We start from the raw sequence: 17,312 nt of genomic DNA, 5'->3' as shown, positions 1-17,312 counted from the left end.
CTAGGGGGTCTAGGGGGGTTGGGTAGCACTAAGGGGGAGAAAAAAGGGAAATAAATTCACAGCGACAAGAAAATGGTTAAGTTCCAGGATACAAGGTAAATATAGTTGTGTTAATGCCAAAGGGCAGCTTAGTTTTTTTTTTTTTGGAAGGTGGTATTGGGATAAGTATTCAAAAAATAGCAATGTTACATGATGGAATTAAAATTTGTTCGTTGAATGTGTCAGGTCTTAATAATGTGTTAAAACGACAAAAGGTGGCTGCAGAATTGCGATATATTCGGCCAGATCTATTATGTATACAGGAAACCCATATCCCATGGGCTAAGAGGGGCATCCTGAACAAATTGGGATTTTCTTTAATCTCTGCATCTGGGCAAACTGGCATTATTCGAGGTGTAGCTATTCTTGCTAGACAAAATTTTGTCACTCCTGGTCGCAAATTAACGGATAAAAATGGGCGATGGGTTATAGTGGAGTGTGGGTTTGAGGGCCATAAGATCACGCTTTGTACCATCTATGGATCTAATGTTGATGATGCAGGGATTTTAGTTGAATTAAATGCTGAGCTAGCCATATGGCCGCAACCAATGATTATTTGTGGTGATATAAATATAAACCTGACTAATCAAGCTCTACAGGATGGCCCTGATAAATATAGCGGACGAAAGCCCAAAGTTTTTAAAGCACTTTATAATTTAGTTTGTGATCATGGGTTGGTGGATGTGTGGGGCAAAATGAGGCAATATGACAGTGGCATTACGTTTACTCGCACCCACACAAACAATTAGTAAGATTAGACTATTTTTTTGCACCTATTTCATTATTGGTGGGTGCGTTAATTCACGTACACCCAAGGATTTCCTCGTATCATGCCCCTATTGTTCTTGAATTGGCTTTATCTAGGAGACCTAAATCCAATAATTTTACATTTGATAGGAAATTATGTGTAAATGACGCATTCAAGGACTATATGTGTAAGTGGATAAAGGACTTTTTTGGAAATAACAATGGCACAGCACCCGTTAGTATAGTTTGGGATACATTCAAGGCTTGTTTTCATGGGGAAGTTCTTAGTTTTAGTTTATGACAGCAAAAGAAACTTAAGTTGAAGTTAGCCAGACATTATGAGGCATTGATAGAGGGGGAAGGTACTCTAACTAGAGGGATTGCCTTAGGTATGAATGAAATTTCAGGCCTAGAGAATAGCGTTGCTAAGTACCGGCCTTATTTTCTTGGGTTCTGGAGTGCCAAGAATGCTAGGAAGATCTGATATCTAAGCGGCAAAGCCATGAATTTCGGGAAACTACTAGGAAACGGTTGGCGGTGCGACTTCGAATTAAGGAATCGGCTCGAAATATTCATGCATTAAGGGATTCGAATGGGGTGCTGCACTCTGATCCTCACCAGATACTTTCTATTTTCCAACAGTTTTATTCTACTCTTTATACTCAGCAGCAGAGGAGATCTGATGGGGATCATAGAGTAATCCTTGATGAGGGATTGAAACAACTAGATCCCATATTTGTGGAGCAACTGGATTCCCTGATCTCTATGATAGAATTAGAAACTGCAGTTAAAAGTCTGGCGTTAGGTAAAGCGGCAAGGCCATATAGGATTCCTGTGGAAGTTTATACGTTGTTTTTTAATATAATTAAAGAAGAAATGCGAAAAGTACTACAGTTGGAACAGCTAGGACATCCACCTAAATCATGGTCAGATGCCACGATTGCAGTATTTTGTAAGAAGGGTAAATCTCCAGATTTAGTGGGATCGTATCGCCCAATCTCTTTACTGAACAGTGATAATAAAATATATTCAACATTTTTGCCAATCGATTGTCTAAAGTTATCACATCTCTGGTTTCATTAAATCAACATGGCTTTATCCCTAAACGTGGTACGGTGGACCATGTGAATAAAGTAGTAACACTGTTTGATATTGCTGGGATAGAAAAGAGGGATTTAGCATTGATTTTTTTGGACGCAGGGAAAGCGTTTGATCGCGTTCAAAGGGATTATATGTGGCAATTGATGGATAAAACTGGCTTTGGCAAAAATTAATTGTAGCACTCCAGGCGTTATACATGGCTCCCAAGGCTAAGATATCTGTAATGGGATTGTTATCAGATGTTGTGAGTATAACTAGAGGTCCCTGCTCCGCTTTTTTGTTTGCTTTATATATTAACCCTTTTATAGAACAACTGTCTCATAATGTACATATCCGTTTCGGGTTTTTGATTATCGATTTTCTGTTTTTGCTTATGCTGACGACATAGCTGTAGTCACAGAGAATCCTTCCCTTGCGATTAAGGAGATTGAGTGGTTAGCTAAAGAATTTGGCATGCTCGCGGGCTATAAACTCAATGTGTCGAAAATCCAAATTCTATGTTCCGACAGTGTATTATGGAGGGATGGGCGGGTAGTTAAAGAGGTGACTTACCTGGGGATACAAATTCGAGCTTCTATGTCCGAGCTCATGGATGTAAACTGGAAGATGCTTATTCATAAAGTCAAAGTCTCTTTGGATAGGTGGGATTGCATGTTCTTTACAATAATTTGACACTGTAATATTGTTAAAATGAATGTACTCCCCAAGGTTCTTTATCTATTCCGGTCAATACCCTTGGAAGTTGCTAAGGCTAGATTACTTTTTTTTTCCCTCTTTTTATTCATCAACATCAAGATTACAATTTCATTTTCATTATGTATTTCACCAAGATAAGGAAATCAGATAACATTCATTATAACAAATTAATTCCTTAAAAAGTTCATAAATTCATACAATCATTTAGTAACTTCTATCCATACTGGTTCTTGCTGACTCAACTTAAAGCAAATTATTAAATATCTTACTGTATGCTTACAGCTCCCCCAGCCTTTGCTTCCATTCTAATATTGGAGCCCATATTCGTCTCGCAGCTTCTCTTCTAACCCTTCCCTTTTTTTCATATAAGGCCTGTTCCAAGGTAAAAATCTCCAACAGCCTGGAAACCCATTGTTGTGATGTCGGTGGTCTGGGATCTTTCCATAGTGATGCTATACATAATCTGCTTAGTACCATGGCTATATACAAAAAGTCATAATGAGGTACTTCCAAGCCATCCTTAGTTACTCCTAAGATCATTACTTCATCCATCAGTGCTATATTCATTCCCAATGAATTATTAAAAAACTGCTCCAATTCTTGTTTATAACTATCTAAAGCAGGGCATGAAGCAAACATATGAATCGTATCAGCTCGGGTAGATTGACATCTTGGACAGGTTATTCCGCTTGTTCCACCCCACTGTGCCACCCTGTGGGGTGTATGATACATTTCAAACAATGTTTTATATTGCTGGGTTTGCAAATTTGTTGTTCTCAACACCGTGTTTGAAATTTTTAACGATTTCTCAGCCTCATTCCCTGTCAGTCCCAGTTTAGTTCCCCATTTCTCAAACATTTTTTCCAAGTCATCCTCCTTGTATTTGCATATTTCGCCATACAACTGCGATATGGAACACCCTGTTTCTTTTCTTATGTCTTCCATCAGATCTATCTTTTGCATGTCAACATCCCCACCCCGCTTTCTTGATAGGACTGACCTAATTTGCAGATATTTATAAAAATCTCTGTGCCTTAAATTATATAGCCGTTGCGCGTTCTCATATGTGATTATTACCCTTGCCGCTCCTATAAGGTCTCCTATAGTTCTTACCCCTTGCCTGTCCCAATCTTTCATTATGGAGTCATGGAATATTCCTGGGAGCGATGGGTTCCCATATAGCGGTGTGTAGTAGTTCATTCTACCCAATTTTAACTTCTTCTTAATGGTAGACCATACAGTTATTGCAGCCCCCAGGGTCTTAAAACGTACCTTCTTGTAATAACTTTTCTCGTCATATTTGAGCAACCATCTATCCGAGTCCTTAACCAAAAGCTCATATACATCCGGAATAATATCCCTCCCTCTCCATTTATCCGTTATATCCCCCCCCAGCATCCCTCTTATATATTGTAAAACTGTTGCCCAATAATAAGCTTTGAAATCGGGAAGCATCAACCCGCCACGTTCTCGGGGCAGCGACAGAAATTTTTGACTGCGACGTGTTCTTCCCCTGCCCATATAAACCTGTTTGTTACCCCTTCTAGCTCCCTAAACCATTTATTATCAAATAACAGGGGAATGGTCCTAAAAAGATAAAGCACTTTAGGCAAAAAAGACATTTTTATCAGGTTGCATCGGCCGATTGTAGTTAAATGTAGATTGTCTAATCGATTAAAATCATTTTTAGCCTTGCGTATTATAGGTTTTAGATTTTTTCCCACTACTGTTGAAATATCAGAGGTGATTAAGACCCCTAAATATACCGCTGTCTCAGTGACTCTTTGATCTACCAGCGTTATTTTTTGATTTATTACAACTTGTGTTTTATCTACATTTAGCTTATATCCTGATAGTTTTCCGTATATAGCTGCCTCAACTTCTATCGCCCGTAGTGCCATTTCCGGATCACAAGATGTGACCGCCAAATCGTCCGCATATCCCAGAATTTTTGTTTCATATCCGTTCAAAACAATTGGCCGTATGTCTGTATTCTGCTCTATTCTCCTTATAAATGCGTCTATACATAGGGCGAAGAGGAGTGGAGAGCAAGGACATCCCTGTCTGGTTCCCCGCCCAATCATTATCGCGTTGCTCATTTCACCCAATATTCTATGTTTTATTCTTGGATTGATGTATAGTGCCCTTACACCTTTATAAAACCGGTCCCAAGGTTTACCTTCTCTAAAACTGCCCAGAGGAATCCCCACGAGACCCTATAAAATGCTTTTTCTGCACAGGAATTTTCCCCAGCCTTTTTAAAAAAACCTTATTAAAGCCTCTTTTGAAAAAATCTGGATTAGATAAAACGGAGTTGAAAAACTACAGACCTATAGCCAATCTTCCACTCCTGGCTAAAATAGCTGAAAAGGCCATGAACAATCAACTCGCGGAATTCATCGAGCAACACCATCTGCTTGATGAAACCCAGTTTGGATTCCGCAAGTTTCATGGAACAGAGACGGCGCTCATCAAAGCGGCAGATGACATCCGACTAATCCGGGATCAAGGAGGTGCAGCACTGTTGATGCTACTGGATTTATCGGCTGCCTTCTACACGGTTGACCACAAGATCTTGGTCAACCGTGTCGAGCAGATGGGTGTGCAAGGGTTGGCTAAAAAATTACTGGCATCCTTTTTGGCGGACAGATCCCAGGCAGTCATCTTAGGACAATTCGAATCAGCTGAGTTGTCCTTGCCATGTGGGGTACCTCAAGGTTCATCCCTGAGTCCGACACTATTTAATATCTATGTGTCGGACCTTGCTAAGACCATCAAAGCACATGGGATGAACCTTACCTCATATGCGGATGACACCCAATTGGTCCTGGCCGTCAGAGATGATGGGGATAGAGTAGCGGAGAATTTTAAGGCAGGTATGTTGGCTATTGGACAATGGATGTCGGCAAACTGCTTAAAATTGAACTCCGATAAAACCGAGGTGGTAACTTTCGGCCACCTCAGTCCCACCTGGTCCCTGGCATGGTGGCCGTCATCCTTTGGAACCTTGCCGCAACCCTCTACGAAGGTGAGAAATTTGGGCGTCATGTTTGACGATAACCTGAACTTTATGGCACATGCCAACCAAACAGCTGCAACAGCATTCTATAAATTACGTATGGTAAAGAAGGTTCTGCCTTTTCTCCCTAAAAATGTAGGCAAGACATTAGTCAGCGCTCTTGTCCTGTCAGCATTAGATTATTGCAATGGCTTGTTCGCCAATGCCCAAATTAGAGTCATCAAGAAAATGCAGACAGTTCAGAACGCAGCAGCGAGACTTCTCACAAACATTCCCAAATTTAAACCAATAACTGAAGTCTTGAGAGGCTATCATTGGCTCCCCATTAGAAATCGAATTAAATTTAAAACCTTGTGTATTGTCTACAAATTATTACATCACCAAGCACCTCAATTCCTGAGTGACCACTTGGTTCCATACATTCCTTCTCGCTCACTCCGTTCAGCTAAACAGAATGATCTGACTGTTCCACGGACCAAGTTAGTCAACTGGGGAGACAGACGTTTCCTGGTTGCTGCTCCAAAACTATGGAACACACTCCCTCAATCCATCAGATCCAGTCCAAATCTTCTTGTTTTCAGAAAGAAATTGAAAACATGGCTGTTTAACCTTTAGTACCCATTGCTAATCTCAGGAGAGTTGTTTTTATTACAGCGCCGAGACGCCTGCGGGCATTTGTTCGCGCTTAAGAAATGTTAAAAATAAATAACTAAATAAATCTAATAATATTAGTGACATAGGGTCTCGTGAGGCATGCTGTCTGGGGGATACTATCTTCCCTATTACCCTCCCTAATCTATTTGCCATGATTTTTGAATAGATTTTCACATCATTATTCATTAAACTAATTGGTCTATATGACCCAGGATTAGTTGGAGGTTTATTTTTTTTAATAAACACTATCATAGTTGCTTCACTCCAAGACTCTGGGGGAGGGATACCTTTTTGAATATTAATTATTAAATTATAAAAATCCCCTTCTATTTCAGGAAAAAAGATTTTATAGAATTCTAATGGTATAGAATCTGGACCAACAGCTTTCCCTGCTGGAAGATCCACAATTGCTCTATGCATTTCTCCTCGGTTAAACATAATTTCCAAAACCCCTTTATCAGCAGCATCCAGTTTTTCTAAATTTGCTCCTTCGAGAAATTCCTCTATCTCTTGCTTCTCGCCCCCTTGGTCAGGATTATAAAGTATTTGATAGAATTCTTGAAACCTGGCACATATATCCCTTGGTGCTGTCACCATGCTGCCATCTTGAAGCATTACCTCTGCGATATCACCCTTTGTAGCCGCCTGTCTTGTTCGCGAGGCTAATATGCGGCCAATCTGTTCGCTATATTCATACTGTTCCTTCCTCCAAGCCAGATATTTCCCTGCTGCTTTAGATGCGAGTATCTCCCCCACAGCTGCTTTAGCCACTGCTAATCTCTGTGATATTACAGTAATGTCTTGTTTAGACCTTATAGCTACCCCAAGTTCTTCCTCAATATTTTGCCACCGTTCTTATTCTCCCTGCCATCTCCTCTCTTTCTGCCTTGTTTCGTCTAACTGAGTAGCTGAGTGTCTCCCCCCTTATGTCTGCTTTCATTGTATCCCAGACTATAGCCGGGGAAGCTGTTCCTCTATTAACCTCAAAAAATTCTTTCAACCATCCTCTCATAGAGTCAATATACTTGGTATCTTGTAGCAAGGCCCTCTCAAATGTCCAATTTGAGGTTTGATTATTTTGTGTTGGAATTGCGACGTCTAAAATCAATGGATTATGATCCGACATGACTCGGGGGAGCTTGCTCACTTTGCCCATAGTTGCTATTACAGGGGAAACCAAAAAATAATCTAGTCTTGCTAGTATTTTGTGAGGTGCGGAGAAATATGTGCTGCCCCCCCCCAACATTATGCTGTTGTTACCAAATGTCTATTAAGCCATTGTCTTCCATTAGCCTTATCAAAGCCGTATGACTTCTCTTTTTCCTCCCCCCAAAAATTTTCGGATCGTGCTTCCATAAACCATTCAGTCCGTTAATGTTAAGATCTCCACATACCACCAGGGGTTGGGGCCAGTTAGCCAATTGCGTGTTCAACAAATTAAGCATTTCGGGATCATCAACTGTCGGGGCATACACTGAACATAAAGTAAAGTTAAATCCCTTCACCTGGCATTCCATCAGCACCCAACGCCCATATGAATCTGCTTTTTGCCTTTTAACATTCACCGTACCTTGCCATGCTAATACCGCCACCCCTCGTGTCCTTGTCCCTTGTGTTGTGTAAGCAAGCAGTTGAAAACCTAGCTGGCCCAATAATCCCTTCTGGGACACCTCTATGTGGGTCTCCTGTAGACAAAGCAAATCGACATGGATTGTTTTTAGATACTCCCTCAACTCCCTTCGCTTCCTTCCGTCATTCAGTCCACATATATTCAATGTACCTATCCGCATTGGTATTCTTGTTTTATCCTCAGTTCGGCATACAGTTTTTCTACAGTTCTCTCATTTTTTAAAAGATGATCCTCCCCTTGTTCTATCTTGTCTTGATGTGATTTTTTTTTGTTTCCCCCCCCCACCCCCCCTTTCCCCTTCCTCTCCCCCTCTCCCCCCTACCCCCCCCCGCCTGTTAGAGCAAGCAGGCCGCTGGCCTCTGTGATGGAGTCTGGCTATCGACTCCCCTTTGCCGATCTTTATGATTACATTAAATCACCTGGATTAGTTACTTCACTTTGATTTCTCCTTCAAAACCCTTTTAACCAGATCCCCCGTGAATTTACCATTGGTCTCGCCATTTCATTTCATTTGTCCATATAGTCCGTATATTAACCCCAATCAAATTTGCAATTCTTGCCTTCTCTCAATCATATACTATCTCTTGTATACGTTTGACAAGGCTATACCCCTCTTAGACCAACTTGTCTTTTGCTAAGCAAGCGTGTTAATTAATGAATGCATCGCCGCTGACATCTTCAAGGTTTGTCACTGGCTTCTCTGCTGGTTTCACCACTGGTACGAATCATATCCATATATTCTTTTGCTTGGATTTCAGAAAAAAAGACCTTAGTAGAGTTCTTGTGAATTATCTTTAGTTTTGCCGGGTTCATTAAATAGGCCTGCAGGCCCATCTTATGGCATGGATCCAGTAATTCTCTCAGTCTCCACCTTCTTTCGACTGTGCTATGGCAGTAATCTGGGGTTGAGAAGAAGGATTGATTCTCAAATGTACGTTTAGCGTTGGGGCGAGCTTTTGCATACACCTCTTCCCTCAGCAAAAAGTTGCCAAAATATACTAACATGGCTCTTGGTCTTGGTGCCCCCTCTGTAGTGGAGGGCCCTTTCTTTTTTAGGGTTATTGGGAACCTGTGCACTCTTTGAACTTCCCTGTCCCAATCCCAATGGTTCAGCTGCGGGAAGGCTCATTTGAACATTCTCAGGGCATACGCCCTAATATCCCCGCCTTCAGCCCCTTCTTCTATACCCAGAATTCTGAGATTATTTCGTCTCTGACGATTCTCTAGATCCTCCAGCTTCCACTGGGCATCCACCATCTGTTTTTCATATCCCATCAGTCTAGTCGAGTCTTTGGCTTGTTGATCCTCCATCATCCCCGTTCGGTCTTCCAGATGTGTCATCCTCGTATTTGTGGCTGTGCAGATCTTGGCCACCTTCTTTATAGCTCCTTGCAAGTGTTTAGTAGCTAAGCGGTTTTTTCTCCCCTCGGATTTTGTAGCATCCTGCAGTTGTTTGATTGAGTTTAATATTAGCTGAAGAGTGGGTTCCGCTGACTGTGCCTGTCCGTGTGCCCCCCCAGCTTTAGGATCCTCCTTCTCAGTCTCAATTTCATTATAAATCTGCTGTGTATCTGAGTAATCCCAGTTTAGAGCTGCTTCTGTTTCAGTACTTGCCACACTTATTCGTATTGGTCGCTGCCGCCTGTCTCTTGTGACTGTGTACTTCTTTGTCGCCGAGAGAGCCTTTTTTTCCTTGGTTCTTGACTTGGTTCTTGACTTTTCCCCTTTGGTGAGGATCCGCTTCCCCCTCCCAAACTTAATGACAAGCTTGAGTCAGTATTTGTACCGCCGTTTTCCTCCAAGCCTAAGCGTGTCTCTTCGGATGCATCTGACCCATCTGTTACTGAGTAAAAATTATCCACTGGATCTATGTTATCCTCTAGCCCACTCTGGCCACTATTTACAGTTATTTTCTGTACCAATATTCCAGTTTGTTGTGCTAAGGTAGTTATTATTTCTGGCATCCCTATGTTTGTATCCTTACTTATTGCCGCTGTTGTTTCGTCATCAGGACGTGTGTTTTCCTCTGTATTGTCCATAATGTCATTGAGGTCCATAATGTTACTCCATTGAGTCTCTGCTAGAGGGGTGCTAGGTAGCTCAGAGGTATTGACAGTGCTCTCTTTGGCTTAATTAGCTATGTTTGAAGGGGAGAAGTATCCTGTTATCCCTTTTGATTGGCCAGATGACTGTGTAGCATTTATTACAGCCTGTTTCCTGGTTCTCGCTTTGCTACTGGTAGCTGCTCCTTCCTCATTCATAGCTTGTAGACCCTTGTCTCCCCCTTTATTTTTCATGACTTGCCCTGAAGCTTGTTTCTCAGCCCCTTCAGGCACTTTTGCTTTCCCTCCACGAGTAGTTTTTGGAGCCATTTTAACCCCTTTGGTAGCTGCAGTCACCTCTGATACCTCTGCCTCTGCCTCTGTTACCGGATTAAAATGATATTGTTGATTATACTGTCTCTGCCAGCCTTTCTGCCGTTTTATATCTGGCAGGTTCCAGTTCAAGCTCAGATTCAGGCACCAGCGTAGTGAGTGACTTCCTGCTACACTCACTAAGACCACAGCCCTGCCTGTTCGAATTGTCAATGCCGGAACGCTTCTCACACTCCCTCTGGCCCCATGCGCCGCTTCTATCTTACCGGGTACACCATAGAGAGACTTGCAGCCCTTTGATGCCGTGGCATGAAAACCCAAGCAGCAATGTAGCCGTGTGTGCTTCTGCCGCTGCCGGTTGCACCACCTCCGCTGTCTTCGTCTCTGCCGGCTCTGTAGCGTCTCAGCGGGTGCTCTGCTCTTCTGAGCTCCGCTATCCCTCCTACGTCGCCGGCAGCTGCCTTTTTCGAGAACGCCTTGCACTCCGCTCGCTCCGCAGATTCCGCCGATTCCGCCTCCACCGCTATGCTGCCGAGAGCGCCATGAGGGTTGCACCTCAGCTATTGCCGTCACAACCGCTGCCAAAGCTGTCACTGCAGCAGAGATCGACTCCAGCACATCCCCGACCTCCATTCAGGTAGTGCTGGAAAGCGACTTTATTTCGCTAGAAATCAGCGTGCTTCTTCTGCTTTCTGTGCTGTAACTAATCCATATTTCTCAATGCAAGCTGGACGGCATCGGAGCGTTCTCCTCTAGCCGACTAGCCAGACGCCATCTGTACTCCCCAAGGTTCTTTATCTATTCCAGTCAATACCCTTGGAAGTTTCTAAGGCTAGATTACAACACTTACAATCAATCTGTGGGAAATTTATATGGAGCCCGGGGAGACCCAGGCATGCGATAACATTCATGACTTTGCCTCTTGATAGAGGGGGCACGATTTTGCATTCTATTTTGTTACATGTTTTCTGTTGAAAATGTGGCTGTTAATTACTGGGGAGGTAGCGGCTAATAGTGCCACAGCCCCAACAATTTTAGAAATTTTATTAGGCCCAATTGCTAAACAGTGCTTATTTATAGAATTGGATGGTAGCTACTTTAAACGAACACAATTTAAAGTCTTGATTAGCGCATTTAAAGTGTGGAAATTGATCCGTAAATCGAACTTAATGGGGAAGATTTCATACTACACTCCCCTTAATGCGTCAAAGCTTTAACTAGGAATAGTTAGGGATAGCATCTCGCAAAGCTGGAAGAGGAAAGGCATTAGATATTTGGGGGACTTGTATTCTGATACTGGGTTATATAAATCATTTGATGAATTAATTTTACAATATGGTTTCCCCAAAACAAATTTTTTCAAATGTTTGCAAATTAAAGATTTTTTATTACGGATTAATGTCGATATGCGATCTAATGCTCTGGTAGAAGTGGTTAGATGGCGGGTTAAAATTGGAGCTTTACATCAACTATTACTTTTGATTAGACCAGATGATCTTGAAAAACATAAGAGTAAATGGTCTGAAGCGTTGGGAGAAACAGATATTGTGATTGAAGATCTCTTTGTGATGTCTAGAGAATCATTAATGTCAGCAAATCTGAAAGTTCAATTTTTTAAGACTTTATTTGATTTATAATATACCCCGCACGTATGGCTAAATGGGGGGTGGGTATGACGGGAAATGTTTCCGATGTGGGGTGGATAACGCGGATAGTGTTCATATTTTCTTTAGATGTGATAGACTGTATAGATTTATTGTAGATATAGAAAAGTTTTTGTCTTTGGTTATGAACTACCTTTGACCATTACTCCTGCTATGATGTTATTGGGGAAGATTTCTATAAGTAGTTCTGCGAATGATTTGTATCAACATCGATATTTGATTTTTTTTCGATGACTGTTGCTCGTCTCTTTCGCAGCGGAATGGTTGCATAAAAAGCCGCCGGCATTTGATCTTTGGCGAGCAAAAATGTATAATTTATATAAATTGTAATGGGGTTTATTTTCGGTTAAAGGTCTCAGGAAGCAACAGATGGGTATAAATATTTGGGGAGCTTTTTGTGATTATTATAAGGGCTGACTTTAAAAGGAAATGAATTGTGTTTTAACTATATATTTGTTATCTATTTTTCTTTCCTTGTGTGATTAATGATTATTGATCTAAGCTGCCTTCTTTAGTATGTATGTTTGTATCACTGGTATTATGAATTATATAAGGATCTATGTAATCTTGCTGCTGTGAAACTATAAATAAAACCATTAAAAAAAAAAGAAATGCACAAGCAACTGACCCTCGTTATTTGCATATGATTAAGATCCGACTGGTTCGAAATGCGTCATGCTATGCTATGCTGTCAGGTGACTTGCTACGACTAAAAAAACCTTGTTTTCGCCCTCTATGGCCTGGAGGGATGGTTTTTCACGCGAAAGAAAGTGCATGATTTCTTTTGCACTGTATTTTGCTGTGACGACGCCACCAAGCCCGACCTGCCAGTCAGGGTATCCTGTTTGTCAAGGTTCATGTGGAGAGTTTATTATGGAAGCCTGTCGGCTCCATTGCTAACGAGGATCTGGCTGAGTTGGTGCCACTGTTTATGGGAGGCTTTGCCACTGATAAAATAGGATGCCAGACTGGTAATTGTTTTTGAAGCGCTTTGGAAGCAGCCATTGTTTACAGGGCTATTGACTCTTGCACAACAGGAGATTGTGTAACAAAAAATTATATGAGGATAGTGCATTGTTTTAATGCGAGATATTGTCTGTTGCTCAGCCCAACATAAAATTGAGTCAACTTTTGAGGCAAGAAGAGAGAATTGTTTCTCAAAAGTAAGGCATCCATTAACTGTGTGCAAAAGGGGGACGCAATGATGCCTAAGTACAGTTGCAAAGCATTAGGGGCATTGGAGTCCTGTCAGTACTGGGACACTAAGTTTAGTGACCAACAAAGTATTGCTAAAGAGGGTGCACTAGCAATATATCAATATAGAGAAGTGGTTTTAAAGAGTGCCATTTGATTCACCAATAGTGAAGAACTGTGAAGTTGCACGATCGATTGACACTATACAAATGATATGTCTGCACTCACAGTCCTTCCTCACCGCAACTGACCCTGGATGTCCTATTTGATTAAGACCACTTGTTTTTTGTTGTTCTGTGTTGTGGGTTTGAGATATGGGGCCCATGCGAATCCTCTATAGACACAAATGAATCACTTCAACCTTCAACTTTACATTCATTGTTGTCTGCACCACTGAGCTAGAGTTGGAGTTATCTTCAGAATGATTTAGGTTGAAATATTTTATTGATTTAAGAACAAACAAGATGTAGTGTGAAATGAGGCTCCATCCGTGGGCCGGCAACCATCGTATTGCTTCGCAGAGCATCAAAATAATACCAGAATGAACCTTCCCGCCCTCCTCCTTTCACTGACCCTCTCCTCCCTCTCCTGTCTCCTCCCCCATTCAAAATGTCTGAACAAAAAATCAAAAAGCAGGCTCAGCACTCCTTTGCACAGTATTGTGATGTTTAGGTTATGCTTTGGTGCAACTCGGGAAGGCGCAGCAGCCGTAAATATCTATCGCAGGACAGCTCGCTGAATTCAAAGCATATCAGGGTGACAAAGGGCGCCACACATCAGCGAAGAAAGCCCCATCTCCTTGAAGCGCGAAAGAAATGCGTTCCATACCAAGAACATACCACAGTCGATGGAGCCATTCCTGGAGATTTGGTATTCTGTCTGTGTTCCAGTGTGATACTATATTTTGTAATGCCGCTCCTAAAGCTATGCCTAGTTGCTTCCCTTTACGAGGTTTGAGGGGAAAGGTAAGCCAATCGGACACTCCCTGAACCACATATGCGGGGAAGCGTAATAGCGTGGTGTCGAAGCGTAAAAGCGTGGTGTCGAACAGAATGTTTTTGAGAATAAATACACAGATATTATTCCGCTCCTTTTGAGAATTGCCCAATGAGGTGCTCTATAGTGGATTAGATTTAGTTTTTAGGCACAATGTGTTAGAGAGTACTCTTCCTGATCTAAGTTTTCTTAGCTGTCATAGTTCCACCTGAAGGAGCGTAGAGTGATAATACAATAGAATGGAAAGGATGGTACCAGTGAAGGTAGTAGTGGGAAGGAGCACCCCACGCCTGCAAGTTACACCCAATCTTAGAGGGCCTCTTCTGCAGAAATGGGTTCGCCTTTTCTCCTGAATCCATGAAGGCTAGAGCACCTCCCCTACCCCCAGATATCGGTGACCAGCTTGACACACTCCTCCGTCACCTTCAAGCCACTCCGTCACCTTCACAGGGCATTAGCGGGACCAGCTATAAAAGCCTCTGAAGCACCTGCGTCTTCCCAAGGATAGTCCAAAAGGGAAGAAATAGCCTGAAGTGGATGAGCAGCCTCACTTTTCCTAGTGGGTTTCCGCTGTCTAATACTACAGGGAACAGGCCTGAGCACACTAGAAGACTCACTCTAAGTTTGCAGATAAATGCAGACGGTTGCTGCACGTGATTAAAGTGAAGTAATCAGTACCCTTGGACTAGACAAAAACTGGGGAGGGCCTGTTAGAGCACACAGAGCCTAAAAACACAACACAGAAAGAATATAGAGGCAATATGGAGACCTCCCCCCACACGTGAGCAAGCCGCGCCAACCTCAAGTCGGCTTCCTTAGTTCGTTGTGGGTGCTGCCTTGTGCCCAAGCACTTACCCCCTCACAGCCTCAATGCCTCTGTGCCTAGCTTCTCCCCTGCTCCAGTACATCCAGCCTTCTGCTCCTTTGGCCTCTACCGGCCTTGAACCAAATCACCTTTTTTCTCCAAAGCCCGTACAACTCGCTACAAATTCTGAAGACCTGGGGTATTAACTGTGGACTGCGGGGGAAAGAATAAGGGCAGAGCCCCCACCATTAACCTCTAATTTCCAGACTCTTTGCCACTAGTTGCTTATTTTTTGCGGGCCCACTTGTGTGCCCTAGACAACCGATTGTTCTTTTTTGCGGGCCTCCGGTCTCGTGGACCTGCATTGCCCAAGTGGAGGGACCGCCCCTGTAGGGCAGAAGCGGGGAAGTAGCGTCATTGAGCAGCAAGGTGAGGAAAGCAGAGAAAGCAGATGGTTCCCCAGCAGGGTTGTACAGACAAGAACACCCTCCCAGTGAGGCTGGCTTAAATTTATGTTATATGTTTTGAGATTAACTATACCCCTATCCTTTTAGAGATGGCCTTTTACTCTATTTCCTTTGCTTTGTGTGGAAATCTAGCTTGAAAGGGGCAGATGTTTTTCACTTGATAAGGGGGACATGTAATTTGTAAACCAAACTGGGTCATGTATTTAAGTTACTATAAAGTGCCATTATACAAAGGCAGGATGCCTGATCAGTCACTTCTAAGCCCAGAAATGAAGTTACTTGGAGAGAAGTACATGCTTCTCTAAATCATCTGTTTAAATAACTTCATATAGTAAAAAAATAACAAACCAGACTTCAGAATGTCTTTCTCTTGTTTGTTTTCAAAATGTTGCTATGTCCACTGGAGATGAATGTTTCCTAAAAGCCAGTGGTGGTGCGGCACGATGAAAAAGATGCATATCCTCAGGCTGTGCTTGTGATCTCTGTGCAAACGCCGCAGAGTGAATAAGCCTCATTTTTAATACAGTAAAAAAGGATCTCTGTTGTGCTTCATTGTTACCTGTGGGGACATGGATTTACATAACTCACTGGCTGGATAAACAGCTGTCCCGGAACTATTAGACGGAACAACCCAGGTGGCCTGCAGACAGTCGCCCTTGTTTCAGGACAAAGAGACGATGCAGGGAAAGGAGGCACTAAGTATCCCTTATGGAACATTCTCAGTACAGCTTTAATGTCAGACTTTTGCCAATTAATGTGTTAGTTTTTGTTGAGATTGGTCATGTATTCCCAGTTCTTTGCAGAAGCGCATTGTAAATGACCATGTTCAAAGATGTGCAGGATGCTATGTGTTGGACATAGGAACACAGCAGAAATTATGGAGTGTCCTGCCCAAGTGCACACGCTGAAAGCAGACCCCAGACTGACATTCATAAGCAGTCGCATATTTGTCATTTCAGTGTCATGCAGATATTTTTAAAAAAAGTTAAAAAGGAAAGTTGATTTATTTAAACATAAAAGTCCAAATTCGTCCAGGAGTCCCAGGCAAAGAACTGAACTTCTCTTTAGGCAGACAAGCAAAATGAGGTCACTTAATGAAGAGGACTGATTGAAAGGCTATATGTACTTGTGTGTGTGTGTGTGTGTGTGTGTGTGTGTGTGTGTGTGTGTGTAGGTGTGTGTGGTGTGTGTGTGTGCTTGTGTGTGTGCATGTGTGTGCACACATACATGTGTTACCATCCTTGTTGGGACTATGTGCAGACACCTGCCTTGTGGGGACTAACCTTTCCTAATGTTTTGAAGATATACCAATAAAAGAAAAATAATAAGTAAAAATTAATAATACAGGATCCTGCTTCAAATTTTCAAATGTGTTGTTATTTAATTACGCACACAGAACTATCCTTGTGGGGATTTGAACATGTGTTACCATCCTTGTGGGGACTTTTTCAATAATTATCATTTGTCGTTAAATACAGTCAAGGACACTTGGCTAAATGTTTGATGAATCACCAATGAACAGAAAATAATCATAATCTATTCATAATTGAATGTTTGCATATTTCCTAGAGACAGGCAATACATGGATTATGTTAAAAATAAGTTAGTAAATATCATATTTCAAGGTTACTAAAGGGAATTTAAAACTCTAATCCTGTGATCAGTGCTCATAGTCTTAGGAGATAAGGGCCTAGCACATGGAGAAATTAAATGAAGTATGAAGTGGAACTCAGTGTGATTAGTTACTTTCTTTTATGTCAAAGTTGCTATTAGACCACATCTCCCAATGAATAGCATGTAATGTTATTGACGGCTTAACAATGGTGTGTGATGATGCCCCCAAAGGTGGAATAAAATCATATCAGTATCATAGTCTCTTCAGAGATGCTGTTTACAACTATGATGAAAGTCCCACAAGAGGTAGC

This window comes from Lissotriton helveticus, chromosome 12 (assembly GCF_964261635.1).
Source record: "Lissotriton helveticus chromosome 12, aLisHel1.1, whole genome shotgun sequence".
Taxonomy (NCBI): domain Eukaryota; kingdom Metazoa; phylum Chordata; class Amphibia; order Caudata; family Salamandridae; genus Lissotriton; species Lissotriton helveticus.
Note: the sequence above shows the minus strand (reverse complement) of the source record.